The sequence below is a fragment of the Leopardus geoffroyi genome, chromosome C2 (genome assembly GCF_018350155.1).
Source record: "Leopardus geoffroyi isolate Oge1 chromosome C2, O.geoffroyi_Oge1_pat1.0, whole genome shotgun sequence".
Taxonomy (NCBI): Eukaryota; Metazoa; Chordata; class Mammalia; order Carnivora; family Felidae; genus Leopardus; species Leopardus geoffroyi.
In genome coordinates this window covers 157,768,287-157,786,163 of record NC_059333.1, presented here as the reverse complement: position 1 = coordinate 157,786,163, position 17,877 = coordinate 157,768,287, and the positions used below count along the sequence as shown (strand labels likewise).

General features: G+C 45.9%; 1 protein-coding gene across 10 annotated transcripts in view; it reads left to right on the top strand.

The window, feature by feature from the left end:
* ANO10 (anoctamin 10) overlaps positions 1-17,877 on the top strand; it is a 288,539-nt gene that overhangs the window by 190,051 nt on the left and 80,611 nt on the right. The gene's annotated exons all lie outside the window — the stretch shown is intronic.

The window sequence follows — 17,877 nt, the reverse complement described above, 5'->3', positions numbered from 1 at the left end:
CCCTGCACCTACACAAGCCTTTGACCTTCTCTCCTGCCTGCGCCCCTCCGAGGAGGTCCCTTGCCGACCCTTCCCTCCCCTCGCGCTCTCCAGCACAGGCTGCAGCGCCCTCCCTGCTCCGCCCTCCATGCCCATCCCCCTAGCTTGTGATCACCTTCTTTCTGGACCTCACCCCCTTCTCCGGAAACAGCACTCCTTCAGAACGAAAGCCCGGGCTCACGGCCTCCACGTGGCCTTCTCGCGTTTTCCCTTCAGCCGTCACTCCACCAAAACGCCGCTTCCCGGGGTCACCAGGGACCGCGGCCATGCCTCAGGCCTCGCCCGCCTGACTCCCCTCCGCTGCGAACACTTACGCCACCCGCTTTTCCTGCGGCCTTTGTGGCCGCTCTTCCCTAGTGCTCCTTCCTCCCTCTCTGCCTCCTGCTCCCCTCCCCTCCTCCCTGTGTGTGCATTTGTGTGCGCGTGGGCCTGGTGTGTGCACGTATGTTTGCCTGTGTGCGTGTGCACGCGCCTGTGTCTGCACCCGGGCCCCTGTGTCTGACCCCTCAGCCCTCTGAGGCCAGGCTGCCTCGGCCGCCTTTGCACCCCTCTTCTCATCTGCATTCATCCCTCAGGCGATCTCTTCTCTGTGACAAGTGCTGTTTAGATGCCTTGGGACCTCAAATTTTTATTCACAGCTCTGTAAACAAAAGTTCCTGTTTGACTCCTTCGCTAGGGTTAGGCGTCCCAAGATCAGTATTTCCCAAGATACGCTCTTGTCCCGGAGCTACCGTTCCTGTAGACTTTTCTGGCAGAGGCAAGGGAAACTTCATCCTTCCAGTGGCTTAGGCCTCAAACCCCATGTTCCCCAGCGCTCCGCTCCCTCGTGCCCCGTCCGTCTGCAGGCAGATCCGTCCGGCCCCCACCTCGGAGCCAGAGCACCGCTCCCTGCCCCGCTGCCAGCCGTTCAGCACAGGCCCCCACCATCCTTCGTCTCCGTTATCACGCGATCCCCTAACTGGCCCCTGCTTCTACCCTAGTCTCAACATGGAGTTGTGGTGTGTTAATCGCTTGACCCAGGCCGTGTTACCCCTCCGCCCAGAAACCTCCAACAGGCGTCCATCCCGTTCACTGGAAAAGCCTGTGACCTCACAGTGACTCATGAGGCACCCCAGGGTCCGGCCCCGTGTTCACCTCTCTCTCATTCTCCACTTCGGACACACTGGCCCTCCGCCTGGCCTTCGGATGAACAGCCCATCAGGCTTGCGCCCTTGCTTTGCCCTCTAACTCAAGTGCTTTCGCCACCGAGGGCAGCATGTCCAGCTTCTTCTGGTCTTTGTCACTCCCCTTCTTGGTGAGGCCCTCCTGGCTATCCTGTCTGAACTTAGCCCTCCTCGCTCTACATTACATCCCCTTCTTTGCTTCCTAAGTGATACTTATCAACCCCTGCCATGCCGTAGGTGTTACTTATACACAGTTTAATCACGTGTCTCCTGCACAAAGCTGAGCTCCAACGGAGCTCCGGATTCTGCGGCACCTCGAGCCGTGTCGGGTTCGTCGAGGGTGCCCAGTGAGCAGTCGTGGTGAATGGACGCATGTTGCAGTTTCCTTAAGAAGGATGCCCTGTGTGATACTGGCATAAGGATAGACTTACAGACCAACAGAATAGCATTGAGAGTCCAGAAATAAATCCCCACTTGGGTTTTCAGTCAGGGTGCCAAGACAACTCAGTAGAGAAGCAGTACTCTTTTCAACAAATGGGGCTGAGACAACTGGACAGCCACATGGAAAGAGTGAAGGTGGACTCCTACTCACACCAAAAAGTGACTCAAAATGGATCAGAGACCTAAATGTAAGAGCGAAACTGTAAAGCACAAACTGTAAAGGTTTGTGCTTCACGGGAACCATCAAGAAAGTAACAGACACCTACAGAAAGGGAGAAAAGTTTGGCAAAGCGTACATCTGAGAAAGGTCTTCTATCTAGAACTTACAAAGAGCTCAATAATAAAAAGACAAATAATTTTAAAACAGGCAAAGGATCCGAATAGACATTTCTTCAGAGAAGATAAAACATCGCCAATAAGCACATGTAAAGATCCTCACATCATTAGCCACCAGAGAAATACAAGTCAAAACCACAATGAGACCATAGCCACTGGAAGGTTATCTGAAAAGGCAGATAATGGTAAGTGTTGGCAAGCATGTGGAAAAACTGGAACTCTTACACATTGCTGGTCGGCATGTAAAGAGCTACAGCCACTGTGGAAAACAGTCTAACAATTCCTCAGATATTAGACATGGAGTTGCCACATGACCCATCAGCTCTACTCCCAGGTCTGTACTCAAAAGAAATGAAAACTTACGTCCACACAAAGATTTGTACACAAAAGTTCAGAGCAGCGTTGTTTCTTTCCCCAAAGTAGAAACAACCCCCATGTCCGTCACCTGGCAAATGGATAAATAAAATGTTTATCGATCCAATTGGATTTATTAGATCGTGAAAAGAAATGAATTACGAGCACGTGCTATAACGTGGACGAAACTTGAAAACATGCCAAGTGAAAAGTCAGTCGCATATTATACGATTCCACTTATATGAAGCGTCCAAAACAGGCAAATCTGTAGACATAAAAAGCAGGCTAGTGAGTGTCTAGATTTGGGAGACATAGGGATTGGTGAGTGATAGCAAAGGAGAGGGTGGTTGTTTGGGGAGAGGAGGTTAAGGAAATTGTTCTAAAATTGATCGTGGTGATAGTTGCACAACCCTGTGAGTATATTAAAAACCATGGAATTGTAAACACTTAAGATGGGAGAATTACACACCAATAAAGCTGTTTTTAAAAAGGAGACCGTGGGGCACCTGGGTGGCTCAGTCAGCTACGCGTCTGACTCTGGACTCTGGCTCAGGTCATGATCTCACGGTTTGTGAGTTCCAGCCCCACAGCAGCTCCATGCTGACAGTAGAGAGCCTGCTTGGGATTCTCTCTCTCCTCTCTCTGCCTCCCCCTTTCAAAATAAATAAATAAACTTAAAAAAAAGAGAGAGAGAATGTATTTATAAGCCTAGAGACTATTAAGGAAGCCTCTTTTAGAATTGCCCGGTAGCTTCATTAGTAACAATTTTTTTAAGATGTTTATTTATTTTTGAGAGAAAGAGAGATGGCACCAGCAGGGGAAGGGCAGAGAGAGAAAGGGAGGCATAGAATCCCTCTGTGTCAGCACAGAGCCCAACATGGTGCTAGAACTCACAAACCCTGAGATCTTGACCTGAGCCAAAGTCAAATGCTTAACGGACTGAGCCACACAGGCGCCCCTATTAGTAACAAATCTTTAGCCTTTGAGGGTAGATTTGAATTTTAGAGTAGGAAAAAGAATTTGATACCAAATCTTAGGAGTTTCCTTGGTGGCTAGACCGCCCAATACAATTGGAAATAGAAAAGCAATGACAACAAAAAGCCATTTTCATTCGCTCACTCTGGTTGAACATCTAAGAGTTCTAAAAATCTTGTGTGATTTTTCCATTCCAGTTATTTAAACAATTCTTTCTGTTTAGTTATTTTGAGAGAGAGAGACAGACAGAGTGTGAGCAGGGAAGGGGCAAATAAAGAGGGAGAGAGAATCTCAAGAACTTGAGATTCCCAAGCAGGCTCTCTACTGTCAGCGTGGAGCTGATGTGGGGCTGGAACTCACAAACCGTGAGATCATGACCTGAGCCAGAGTCCAGAGTCAGACGCGTAACTGACTGAGCCGCCCAGGTGCCCCACCCATTCCAATCCTTTAAAATAAGCATAGAGCTCCCAGACTCGTTACTAATGTGAACAACAGCTATTTGAATATATACGTTCTAGTGTATTTGTTTCAGATTCATCTGTATTACTTTGTAGGCTCCTCTAAGTGCGTTTAGATTCCTCAGCTACATTGCAGGGTCCTTGTGTGGAAGGGTTTGGGTCGTATTTCTTTTACCACCTGTCCCACCCCTCTGCTGCCCCATCCTCCATCACTAACCACCATGCCTAGACAAAGCCACAGGAAAGGTGCTTTAACATCCTTATTATTTGACTGATTGCTGTCACAGGTCCGCTTCCCCAGGAAGTAAACTCTGAGATGGACGCTGGTGTGCAGGACATTTATTAGGGAGAGCTCTTGAGAACCACCACCTGACAAGAGGGGAAGGAAGCAGGAAGGAGCAGAGGGAAAACTGGGCGGCAGTGCAGTCTCAACAGAGAGCTCAGCCACTCCGCACTGAGCTTTTTTTTTTTTTTTTTTTAACATTTGTTTATTATTGAGAGACAGACAGAGAGCATGAGCAGAGGGGGCAGAGACAGAGGGAGACACAGAATCCAAAGCAGACTAAAGGCTCCGAGCGGTCAGCACAGAGACCGACGTGGGGCTCGAACTCACAAACCGCGAGATCACGACCTGAGCCGAAGTCGGACGCTCAACCAACTGAGCCAGCCGCCCCCGCACTGAGCCCTTAAGCTGGGACAGTGGCCAGGCTTTTATTCTTCACCCCCCATAAACCAGTCTTTGGGTGCAGGCTGCCTCGGGGAAGGGTGGGCTTCGGCAAGGTGACCTCCTTCAGCTGAGGGGTGCCTTCCAGCAGCACCCTGAGCACCTGGGGGAATGCGCCCGGCAGTCCTGATGGGGCGAGTAGGAGGCATGTCCCTGTAGTCCTCCTCTACAGGACTACATGTTTTAATGTTTATTTATTTCTGAGAGGGGGTGGGGGGAGGGGCAGCGAGAGAGGGAGACACAGAATCCGAAGCAGGCTCCAGGCTCTGAGCTGTCAGCACAGATCCCAGCGCGGGGCTCGAACTCACGAACTGTTAGGTCATGCCCTGAGCCGAAGTCAGATGGTTAACCGACTGAGCCACCCAGGTGCCCCTGATGCAAGCACATTGTAACCTGCTGTATTGTGGCACAAAAGATGGCACAGGTGTGCTCAATATTTCTTGAAGCACAGGGTCCTTTAATATGGCTTTAGTTCGTGTGGGCTTCAGTGTTACATTCAGGAATCTTATTTAAAGTTTATCATTTGATTTTTAAAAATGTATCACAAATGACAAAGTTATTAATAGAAAAGATTTCTTTATCATAACCAGGGAACTCTCTTAGGTAATCTGATTCTAGTATAGGTGAAAAGCCAGATATGTAATTTTTCACAGTTTCAGGAATCAGATTTTCTGTTTTCAGTTGCATTCACAGGCATATAGACAACTAATTTTTTTAACTCGATTCTAAAAACAATTCTAATAGAACAAAAGTCAGTTGCTTTCCCATATACTAGCAATGAAAATTGGAATTTGAAATTTAAAACACAAAACCATTTACATTAGCAGCACTCCGCTAAAAAATTGAAATATTTAGGCCTAAGTCTAACTATATATGTATATATACACGTATATATATATATACGTGTGTGTATATATGTGTGTATATGTATATATGTATATATATATGCATATATATGTATATACACACACATATATATGATCTTGATAAGGAAAACTATAAAACTCTGATGAAAGAAATAAAAGAAAATATAAATGGAGAGTTAGTCCGTGTTCATGGATGGGAGGACTCACTGTCGTCAACTTGATCTGTAGAGTCAATGCAGTTCCAATCAGAATCCCAACAATTTCTCTTCTGGATGGATGCCACCTAACTGATTCTAAAGTTGACGTACAAAAGCTCCCGACTAGCCAACACAACACTGAAGAAGAAGAACAAAGTTGGAGGACTGACACTAAGACATACTCTAACGTTGCAGAATCAAGACTGTGCTCTTGGCAAAAGAATAGAGAAATAGATTAGTGGAACAGAACAGAGGGACCTGTACTGTATCCAATAAATATAGGCAACTTGTCTTTGACAAAGGAGCAAAGGCAATTCAATGGAGAAAAGATAGTCTTTCCAACAGATGGTGGTGCATCAACTGGACATCCACGTGCCAACTAATGAATCTAGGCACAGACCTTACACCCTTCACAAAAATTAACTCAAAATGGATCAGAGACCTAAATGTAAAAGACAAAAGTATAAAACTTCTAGAAAATCTAGGTGACTTAGGGTTTGGCAGTGAATTTTTAGATACAGTTCCAAAAGCATGAAAGAAATAATTGACCAGTGAGACTTCTTCTAAATCAAAAACTTAGGCTCTGCAAAAGATAATGGTAAGAGACCAAAAAGACAAGCCACAGACTGGGAGAAAATACCTGCAAAAGGCACATCTCTTAAAAGACTTGTATCTAAAGTATACAAAGTTCTCTTAAATCTAAACATAAGAAAACAATCCATGAATAAACAATCCAACAGCTCATTCACTGCCGATGGGAATGCAAAATAGTGCAGCCTTTATAGACTGGATTCTTTCCGTTAGTTGTGGAAGACAATTTGGCAGTTTCTTACAAAACTAAACACACTCCTTACCATACCTCCTAGCAGTTGCCCACCTAGATATTTGCCCAACTGAGTCGAAAACCTATGTCCACACAGAAACCTCCACATGTGTGTTTACGGAAGCTTTCTTCATGATTGCCAAAAATTGGAAGCAATCAAGATGTCCTTCAATAAATGACTGGAGACACAAGCTAGGGTACATCCATACAATGGAATGTTTTCCCACATTAAATTAAGAAGAAGTGAGCTATCAAGCCATGAAAAGACATAGAGGAAACTGAAATGCCTGTAACCAAATGCAAGAGGCCATTCTGCAAAGGCTACAGTGATGTAGGAGTCCAACTATGTGACATTTTCGAAAAGGCAGACTGTAGAGACAGTCAAAAGATTGGTGGTCACCAGAGGTTTGGGGGAAGGGAGGAAGGTAGGTGACCCACAGACGTTTAGGGCAGTAAAACCATTCTTTATGATAAGTAATTGTGGCCACGTGACGTTATGCATTTGTACAAACCCATAACCAAGAACCCTCATGTGAACTGTGGACCTCAATTAATAATACTGGTTCTTGGTTGTGACAAATGCACCACACTAGTAAAGAATGGTAATAAAAGGGGAAACTGGAGGAGTGAAGGGTATATGGGAACTCTCTGTACTTTCTATGCAGTTTTGTTTTTTTTTTTGCAAAACTAAAACTGTTCTAAAAATAAAATTTCTTAATAGACAAGTAATAATAAAACATCACTAGAATTAGACATATTCCACTATAAATCAGATTAAATGTAAGCCAAAAAAAGAAAAAAATGAGATCTTTATCCTTGTACAGAACTGAATAGATGTATTTCCTTCTTCCTCCCCATACTTTTTTCCTTCCTCCAATCCCCCAACCTTCCCAAATGCTTTTCATTGTGAACAGAAAGTTCACAAATTAATAAAATGCAGATGGATGTTAAGCAAATGAATAGAGGCTCAGCACCACTCAGAGTAAGAAATCCAAAATGGAAACTGAAACACCAGTTGTCAACTATCCGACTAGCAGAAATCCACAAGACGGATACTCTCCTGGTTCTCCCAGGGGAGCTGGTACTTCATACTCAGCTTCTGGGAGTGCATACTGGCCTAACACCACGTATGGAACAACTTGGCAGAATCTACTTGAATTAAAACTACACGCATCCTTGCACCCAGCAGTTCTATATTTGGGATAAAATCCCCTATTTGCATATGTCCAAATTGTAAGTACATGGGGATATTCACTGCAGCATCCTTAATAATACCAGAAATAATGTAAATGTCCATTGGGGTAAATAAATTATGGTTGCTTTCTGTGTACCCATATGGGAAGAGCTCTGATATTAGTAAGTCAAAATCCTGTGTGCTCCTTTTATGTAAAAATGGAGAAAAGTAATAACACACTCCCATTTATTTGTATATTTGAGCACAGGACACAGGAGGGCACTGGCAGGCAGGGGCAGAGAGAGATTTTTCATCAGCTAACTTTTTTTCCCCTAACCGTGAGACTGTATTACCTTTTAACACGTATTTCAAAATCCTAAATTAAATGTGTACATTTTTAAAAGAATAAACTCAGAATGGCTAGGAAAAACTGCTTTTGCTATTGTCAAGCCTTAGAAATTATTTTTATCTGCCTATGAAAATCCCTCCCGTGGGTGTTTCCAGCATGGTGATGGCGAATGTTATTTTGTAACTGTGCGCGTCCTTTGAAGTCCCTGGTGAGACCTTTTGCCAAGGAAGTAGTTCAGATTTCTTTCCTCTTTTTAACAGTGATGTTCATTAAGCACATCTAGTTGATTTGTTTAAGAAAGAAAAGAGTAACAAACCAGTGTTTTCTCTGAGAAAACATGCCAGTGAAGAATATAAAGTTTAACTTTGATCTTTAAACACAAGTGTAGCCATGAAGAGTTCTAGCCCTTTTCTTCTTCGACACCAGCTCCATTCAGGGTTTCCGAAGTTACTTAGTCTCTTACACAGCAAAGACCGTGGAACCGGCTGTATTCTTCTACCTCCTCTTTCTTCCGCATTCACTGCCTCTGGGCAGCTGTTTTTGCTACGTCCCTCGCTCTGGCGAAGAGGTAGGATGTTCGCTGCATGCAGGCAAAACCTGACGAGTGCAGGATGTTGCCGGTGAGTTCTGCAAGTAGACGTGAACGCTGAATCCTAAGGAGCCCTGGGAAATGCGAGCAGGAAGCACGTTCGCCGGACCGGAGGACCCAAGCCCTGGGCCCCAGAAGCTAAGGGCAGCAGCGGAGACCTGGCCCCGCCGCCCAGCGGCCCCTCCGAGAACGGCAGGCACCAGGTTGGCTCTCCGGGTCTTCCCGGCCCGGCCTTCCCTGTGGTCCGGGTCGGGACGGCGTCTGAGAAACTGACGCCGCAGCCGCGACGGACGCAGCCGCGACGGACGCAGCGCCTCTGTCGTAGGAAGCGAGCGCAGCTTGGAAGATGCAGGGCCCGCGGGGGATTTGCATTGTTAGCGGACAAGTGGAGTCGATTGCAGAAGGCTTCTTTCGGACACCAGTCTGATTGTTTTACCTGGAAACCTTCAGGAAATGTATACGACAGAGGCTTTTAAATAACTGTTTAGAACAGTTGTCGATTTACCGAGAAGTCGGCGCAGTGGTTCAGATACTGCCCATGGGCCTCACGTGCCCCCTGTTTTTAGTCTCTTAACGTTCGTCCAATTTGTGAGCCACTGCTAAGACGTCATTTTGTTTAAGCTTATTTATTTTTAGTCTAAGAGAGAAAGGGCGCACGCGAATGGGGGAGGGGCACAAAGAGAGGGAGAGAGAGAGAGAACCCCAAGCGCGTACAGCCCAACGCAGGACTCGAACTCATGAACTGCGAGACCATGGCCTGAACCAACGTTGGACGCTTGACTGACCGAGCCACCCAGGTGCCCCTACATTGTTATTAATTAAAGTTCACCGTTTATTCGGATTTCCTTACTCTTCATTACATGTCCTTTCTCTGCCCCAGGAGTCCATCCAGGATACTGCGTTACATTGAGTTGCCAGGTCTCCTTAGGCTCCTCTGGGCTGTGACAGCTTCTCAGACTTTTCCTTGTTTTCTGAAGACTTGGGCGGTTTTGAGGGGTGCCGGTCAAGTATTGTGTAGAGCGCCCCTCGCCTGAGACGCGTCTGATGTGTTTCTCAGGCTGTGGGGTTGGGGGAGGAAGACCACAGAGGGGAAGAGCTCTCCTTATCACTTCCTGCCAAGGGCACGCACTGTCAACGTGACTTACCACCGTTCCCCTGGCTGACGCGGTGCTCGCCAGGTTGTTTCCCTGTTGCCCAGGGTACCGTTCGTGCTCGGCTCACCCCTAAGGAGGGGGGATTCGTGCTCTACGTCCTTGAGGGCTGAGTTTCGGTGTAAACTTTTTGGAATGCTCCGCAAGGGAAATTTGCCTCTTTGTATCAATATAGATTCATGGACGTTTATTTTATATTTGGGGTAATAATGCAACACTGCTTATTGTGTTGCTTAAACTGTTGCAGCTCCGGCCTTTGGGGGCCCGTGGTCTAATTGGCCCTGTGTCCCTTGGATACCATCCCCCGCCTCCGTTATTGTGTGTGTGTGTGTGTGTGTGTGTGTGTCTACGCCTTTTTGAGCACTCCCGTACTTTCTGGCATGGTAAAACGCTGCAGGCTCATCTTCTGTATTTCCTGCCCCAGGCCTGGAATCAGCCATTTCCCCATGGAGTTCTGGTTCCTTGTATTGGAGAATGGTATTAGAAACTACCAAGATCTGGGTGCACTGCTTTGCATTTCCATCCGAGCCTTTGCATTTAAGGTGGATTTCTTGTAGATAACATACAGTTAAGCTTTTCTTTTTATCCACTCTGGTATTCTCTTTTAATTAGTACATTTAGACTAATTACATTTAAATAGATAGATATAGTTGGGTTAATATCTACCATGTTTTCGGGCGCCTGGTGGCTCAGTTGGTTAAGCATCTGATTTTGGCTCAGCTCATGATCTCACCTTTCGTGGGTTCGAGCCCCACATCGGGCTGTGTGCTGACAGCTCGGAGCCTGGAGCCTGTTTTGGATTCTGTGTCTCCCTCTCTCTCTGCCCCTCCCCCACTCACGCTCTGTCTCTGTCTCTCAAAAAGGAACATTAAAATTTTTTTTAAATAAAAAATATCTACCATGTTGTGAACTGTTTTCTATTATATTTGCTTATTTCTTTTTCTCTTTTTTCTACCTTCTCTAGGTTTACTTCAGCATTTTACATGACTAAGTTTTTATCTTTTCTTTTAGCCTACTAATTACTGCTTGATTTGAAACAATTTTCAGTGGTTGCCAACAACTTTAAAATGTACATTTCATCCAAATTACACCTTCAAATAACACTTTCCCGGTTCACAGGTAGTGCAGGCACCCCATAACAAAATGTCCCCAATTCCTTCCTCTTGTCCTTACCACACAGCTGCCAGCCATTTGACTCACCCATATACCGGAATCGCCTAACGGACAGATCTTGTTGTTGCTTTAAATCAGCAGGTATGCTTTGGATCGATGAAGAATAAGCAAAAAGAAAATGCCTTATCTTCATTTTCTGACTCTTTCTGTAGATCTAACTTCCTGACCTCCATCATTTTCCTTCTACCGAAGAACTTTTAACATCTCTGGCATCGCAGGTCTGGTGGCAACGCGTTATGATTTGTGTCTGTGTGCCTTCTCCCCCCCCCCCCCCAACCCAGAATAATAACTTCTAGAAATAAACACTTACAGAAAGTCTTCATTTCTCCTTCACTTTGAAAGATAATTTTGCTGGATGTAAACTTTGGTTTGGTGGGGGTTTCTTTCCACACTTTATTTAATAAGCACTTATTTTCTTCTCTTCTTGCCGGCATGGCTTCTGTTCTTACCCTCGTTCCCCTAGAAGCAATGTGTTTTTCTCCCCTCTGGCTTCTCTCAAGATTACCTCTTTGGTTTTCTGCAGGTTTGAATGTGATATGTCTGGGGATAGACTTTTTGCCATTTATCCAACTTGACGTTTCGTGAGCTTCCTGGATCTTTGATTTAGTGTCCGTCATTAATTTTGGAAAGTTCTCGGGCTTTATTTCTTCAAATATTTCTTCTCCCTTCTTTCTTTGTTCTCCTTCTGGTATTACAATTATGCATGTGTTACACCTTTTACTATTGTCTCCCAGTTCTTGGGTATTTTTGTGTTGAGTTTTTTTCTTTTTCATTCTTTGCATTGATTCACACTGGGAAGTTTCTTTTGACCTGTCTTCAAGAGTGCTGATTTTCCTCAGCTGTGTCCAGTCAGCTAATGATCCCATCAAAAGCATTGTTCACTTCTGTTAGTGTTTTTTAGTTCTAGCATTCCGTTTTGATTGTTTCGTACATTTTCCATCTCTCTGCTTACACTATCCGTTTGTTCCTACATTTTGCCTACTTTCACCATGAAAGCCCTTAACGATGTTAACCATAGTTTTCTTTTTTAAATGTTTATTTCTTTTTGAGAGCGAGAACACAAGGGGGGGAGGGGCAGAGAGAGAGAGAGAAGGAGACACAGAATCCGAAGCAGGTTTCAGGCTCAGAGCTGATAGCACAGAGCCCAGTGCGGGACTTGAACTCACAAACTGCAAGATCGTGACCTGAGCCAAAGTCCGTCGCTTAACCCACCGAGCCACCCAGGCGCCCCCAGAGTTATTTTAAACTCCCTGTCTGATAATTCCAGAGTCTGTTATGTCTGAGTCTGGTACTAATGATTGCTTCACCTCTTCAGAGTGTGTTCTTGCCTTACGGCACACCTTGTAATTTGTTGTTGAAAGCCAGACGTGCCGCATCAGGCAATGGCAGCTGAGGTAGATGGGCCTTTGGTGTCAGGATTTGTTAATCTGGCTGGAAGCTGGGCTGTACTTGACGTTTATTCGGGCCATAGATACCAGAGGCTTTGGGTTCCCGTTGTGCCCTGATTTTTGCCTCCCTCTTTATGTTGGGCTTCCCTGGGTCCCGCTCCTCAGAGAGAGTGTGTCTCCTTTAACTGTCACCCACTGTTGTGAACACTGGAGCCCTGTTGGTGGGTGAGAAGGTATCGAAAGGGGGTGGATTCTCCCATCCTTGGATCAACCCTCAGTCTTCTAGTGCGGCAGTGTTTCAGGAGAGTGGCCTCCAAAAGTGTGCCTTCACGAGTAGAGCCACCTCCCTCCCCCGGACCCTTCTCTGGCTGCGGGGGCCCCAGAAGGACTTCCTTGAAGTCCTGACCCCCCTTTCCTCCCTTTTGTTGTTGTTTTTCCCTGCATGAGACAGGAAGGCTGGAGGGGGCTGGAGTACAGAGGCATTTCCTTCCTGCAGCTGGAACCACATTCCGGAATTTGCCCTGGCGAAGTCCTTCTTGCTGGAGAGTGAGCCTTTGCTGTGGAGAAGGCTCTGAACAGTATTTCATAATGCCTGCTCTTCCTGTCTCCCTGTGAGACCTGGGCGGACATCCTTCTCATATCCTCACCAGGAGAGCCTGGTTGGGCTCCTGGAGGGAAAGCCTGTGAAAGTGTGGGCCCCCCTAAGACCGCAGCCTTTGATGGTTTCTCGCTCGTGCTGGTCATACTCAGCCACCCGCAGTTCGTCAGAGTGACCTTTTAAGTATTCCTATCAGTTGATAGCTCTGGCAGTTTCCATTCTGGGTAAGCAGATCTTGGTTGCGGTAGCTCTCTGGACGCACCTGTCTCCCCAGAGTTTGGGTGGTGGTTCACCCACGGTTCTTAGGTCCGGGGAAGGTAGTTGATCTTCCATTTGTCCAGCGTTTTCTTGTTGTATTGATGGGAGGGATGACTTCCAAGCTGTCTTTGCATGTTGGGAGCTAAAACTGGAGGTGTTCAGAAGCCTTTTTGAAGAATCGTTGGTTGTTTGGCTTATGTAAATTTGTCAGTTACAAAAATAGTAAATCGAAGCATATATTCAATAGTAAATATGCTAAGTTATGCTTTAGGGAAATGTGAAGCAAAATGTTTCCATAACTAAGCGTAGTGTTTGCTCAATGACAGCAACAGTGGAAGGTGTGCTGTGGTGTAGGCAGAAATCCGGTGCCCTCCTGCACCCCTGGTCTTTCCGGCCCCCCTTCTCCGCGTTTCCCCATGATAAGGGGCCGAGGCTCAGTTTACCGACTTTCTGTCACCTGCCGCCCAGTTAATCAGCGATTCCTCTGATGTGGTTTGGTGCCTGAGATGTAAAGCCCGTTGTTGTTTCCCACACTAGTTCTCAATTCAGAATCCTATTTTGGCTAGAAACATTTGTCCAGAGGCACTGTTCCTAAAACTGCTGATAGGGACGTTGTGGCCTTCCGCAGAACATTTACATATGCAGATGACCGGTGTTAATGAGATTAGAATGAAAGTAGTGGGAGAGGTGCTTTCTGTGTTCACCTACAACCAGACAACCATCTGGTTTTTAGGTGGCTCCATCGAAGGACACTAATATTCTTTGAAAGAATTTCTTTCTTCAAAAGAATACCTGATTACACAGCTGCCACTAAGATATAGATGCCCAAACTGAGTTGGAGGTCATCAGAGACCAATCTGACAAAATACTACCATAGTGACTCTAGAAATTAGCATTTCTGTGCTTGACCACTCACCGTTTGTCAGGTGTGACAGGGGGCATGTGGCAGGAGGAAAGCGAGGCCCGCTGACTCGCACGGTGTCCTGCGGGAGATGTCTGCACACAGGGCTGCCTGGCACCCGAGCTTAGGCTCTTCCACCCACAGTGCCTTCAGGGCAGTAGTGTGGAGGGAAACAGTGATGTGTAGGGTGAAGAACCGAGACCTTTGCCCTCAGCCCAGACACCTGGTCCCTGAGGCTCAGTTTCTTGCCCTTGAAGTCATTAACTTTCATTTAAAGGCTCTCCCAGATTCGTACAGCTCTGAAATCCCTGCATTCTCTTTGTTTTTAATGTGTATTTATTTTTGAGAGAGAGAGAGAGAGACACAGAGACTGCAAGCAGGGGAGGGGCAGAGGGAGAGGGAGACACAGAATGGGAAGCAGGGTCCAGGCTCTGAGCTGTCAGCACAGCCTGACGCGGGCTCGAACTCACAGACTGTGAGATCGTGACCTGAGCCGAAGTCGGCCGCTTAACCGACTGAGCCACCCAGGCGCCCCCTTGCATTCTCGATAGGACAGTAGGAGTCACTGCCCACCCGGTGGCCCTTGCGTGGAAGCTCTTAGCCACTGTTTCCTTCTCTGCGTATCGATTGAGCTTCATAACCGTGTAGCTTGGTAAGAGTGAAAGAGGATGACGCCTGGGGGAGGAGGAAGAAACACAAGCCTGGCAGGGATGGCTGAGAAACAGCAGCCGCCCGAAGGGGGGACCTTTCAGAGGCCAGGTGCCCACAGGACCTTGGCAAACTGAAGCTGGCCCAGAGCAGGCAGGTAGAACCGAGGAGACGGGATGGAGCTTTTGCCCAGTGGTGCCGAAGAAATGCCAGCTAGCTTTACACAGTTGGGACCCGAGGAAGTGTTACTAAGCATGGCTAGCTCTCATTTAGTTCTGTAAGGAACAAATTGTTCCCACGGCCATAGCATCTAAAGTAGAAAAGCAACAGCAACAGCAACAGCAACAACAAAACTAGAAAGAAAACAAAAGACTAAGAGGGAAGGAGATGAAGTGTGTGAACAAAGAGCCATCCTGAGATGACAGCTTTACGTTTACACGTGTGTGCCATAAGCTGTGAAGGTAATCACCACGGTGAAGGGAGAAGTCTCCTCCTGTCTTGTACCTGTGACCTGGGATCCCTCCCCACTGCCACTGGGCCTTTGAGACTTTCCTTCCACCTTCCATGATTCTTCCAAGTGTCCACGGTGCCCCTGTATCTCTAAATATGAACAGTGTGTTGCAAGGCCAGTAGGTTAAGGGATGGTTTAGGTGGCGCTAGGCTGCATCTTAAAAGGAACAGTAACTGTTTCCTAGAAGACTTCACATGTGGAGTCTCCTGAGCCCTGCTGCTCTCCTCATCCTCTGTCACTGACCAGGCAGGCATTAGGCAAGTGACTTCAGGAAGCTGGCTGTGTGTCTTCCTTGCACTGTGGTAAAGTCACCCTCACTTGGCCCCGGAGTGCCCGATGGCTGGCCTTTGTGAGTAATGATTTAGACATTACACATGTGTGTTTCTCAGTATGATTTAAATGCGCACTCGATTGCCCAGTTTAAGTCATGAAGGAAGTATACCGTGGAATGAAACCACAATCTTAGGGTACCACTTTGCTTGTAGGCTTTAGAGAACATTTCCAGGCATGCGTCATTAAGTGTTGCTTAGGTTTTTCCTTGTCAAGTGATAAAAATAATTGTCGAAAAAACGAAACGACCTCCAAATAAAACATAACCCTCCTACAGATTGCGTTTCCTTCCACAATCATCAGATCTGGCTTGGAAACTGCTTTGTGCGTGAAATGTGGCTCTGAGTGGGAAAAGAACAAGGTTTGCACGTGTAAATTGCTTCAGCGCTGCATAGGACATGTTCTTGGGTGACCCCGGGATTGCCAAGGCCTTGAAGGCCAGCTTTCTCACCCCAGTGACAAATGACAATGCCATCAACTCAGGGTCGCTCACCTATAAGGGGCCTCTTCTGTTACCAGGTCTCAACAATGGAGATCATATTTTAAAAGGGAAGAGCTGATTAATTTATTTGTAACCTTTTATATTATTTCCCTCAATTCATTGGTTCTATTCAGTGGTGAGATCAAGGAAGAGGACGTAAAAAACACTTTTATGTTTTTTTTGTAATCAGTTTCTCTTCTCTGTCTCATTGTTTTCATTGGCTCTTCTAATGTTTTTCCATTGTTTTTTCACTACACGCTTATTTTAGATTTCAACTTCACGCTAACCTTTTATTTTTTTTAAGTTTATTTATTTTGAGAGAGAGAAGGAGAGAGAGAGCGCGAGCAGGAGAGGGAGAGAGAGAGCATCCCAAGCAGGCTTCACGTCGTCAAGAGACTCGAGTCGTGAACCGTGAGACCATGACCTGTGCCAAGATCAGGAGTCAGACGTTTAACCGACTGAGCCGACCCAGGCGTCCCTCAATGTTCCACTAACTTTTAATCCCAGTTCTTCACTCACCTGACTGATCTTGGGAAATAGCTCATGTGGACAAGCCAACGGCCCGGGCTCTTTATGATGACGGTGACTCCCTTGTGTCATCCCATGCCCTGTGTGCATCCTCACTGCCCCAAGCAGGCACCTTCGTTGGGAGCACAATGCCCTGGTATCACAGGTGCTACCCTGCCCCCACTGCGTTTCTCAGGGTCCCTCAGTGACCCACCAGGTGTTAGGACCTGGAGACACTGTACGAGAAGCCTCTTTTGAAACTACAGAGAAGATTCCTATTCGTTGTGTTATTGAGACAAAGACCAAATTTTTTACGCTTTCTCATCGATTTGCATGAAATATCTTTTTACTTTTATCCTTTGTGTGTCCTTGATTCTAAAGTGAGTCTCTTGTAGAAAGCTTAGAGTTGGTTCTTGTTTTTCTGGTTTGGCTTTGTTTTTTCATCCATTTAGCTTCTCTGTGTCCTTTGATTGGGGAGTTTAATCTGTTTACATTTAAAGTAATTACTGACATTTGCTTTTAATTCCCTTGCCTTTGGAGATGTGTCGAGTAAGAAATTGCTGTGGCTGAGGGCAAAGAGGTTTTTGCCTGCTTTCTCCTCTAGGGTTTTGATGGTTTCCTGTCTCACATTCAGGTCCTTCATCCGTTGTGAGTTTATTTTTGTGAATTGTGCAAGAAAGTGGTCTAGTTTCATTCTTCTGCATGTTGCTGTCCAGTGCTCCTGGCACCATTTGTTAAAGAGACTTTTTTCCATTGGATACTCTTTCCTGTCATACATTTGTGGGTCCCATTCTGGGGTCTCTATTTTATTCCATTGGTCTCTGTGTCTGTTTTTGTGCCAATACCGTGCTGTCTTGATGATTACAGCTTTGTAGCAGAGGCTAAAGTCTGGGATTATGATGCCTCCTGCTTTGGTCTTCTTCTTCAATATTACTTTGGCTATTCGGGGTCGTTTGTGGTTCATACAAATTTTAGGATTGCTTGTTCTAGCTTCGAGAAGAATGCTGGTGCAATTTTGATTGGGATGGCATCGAATGTGTAGATTGCTTTGCGTAGTATTGACATTTTAACCCTATTTATTCTTCCAATCCACGAGCACGGAATGTTTTTCCATTGCTTTATACCTTCTTCAATTTCCTTCATAAGCTTTCTATGGTTTTCAGCATACAGATCTTTTACATCTTTGGTTAGGTTTATTCCTAGGTATTTTATGATTCTTGGTGCAATTGTGAATGGCATCAGTTTCTTTGTCTTTCTGTTGCTTCTCAAGATAAAAAGCTTCCGCACCGCAAAGGAAAAAATCAACAAAACTAAAAGGCAACTGACGGAATGGGAAAAGACATTGCAAATGACATATTGGGTAAAGGCTAGTATCTAAAATGTATAAAGAAGTCACCAAAGTCCACACCTGAAAAAGAAATAATCCAGTGAAGAAATGGGTAG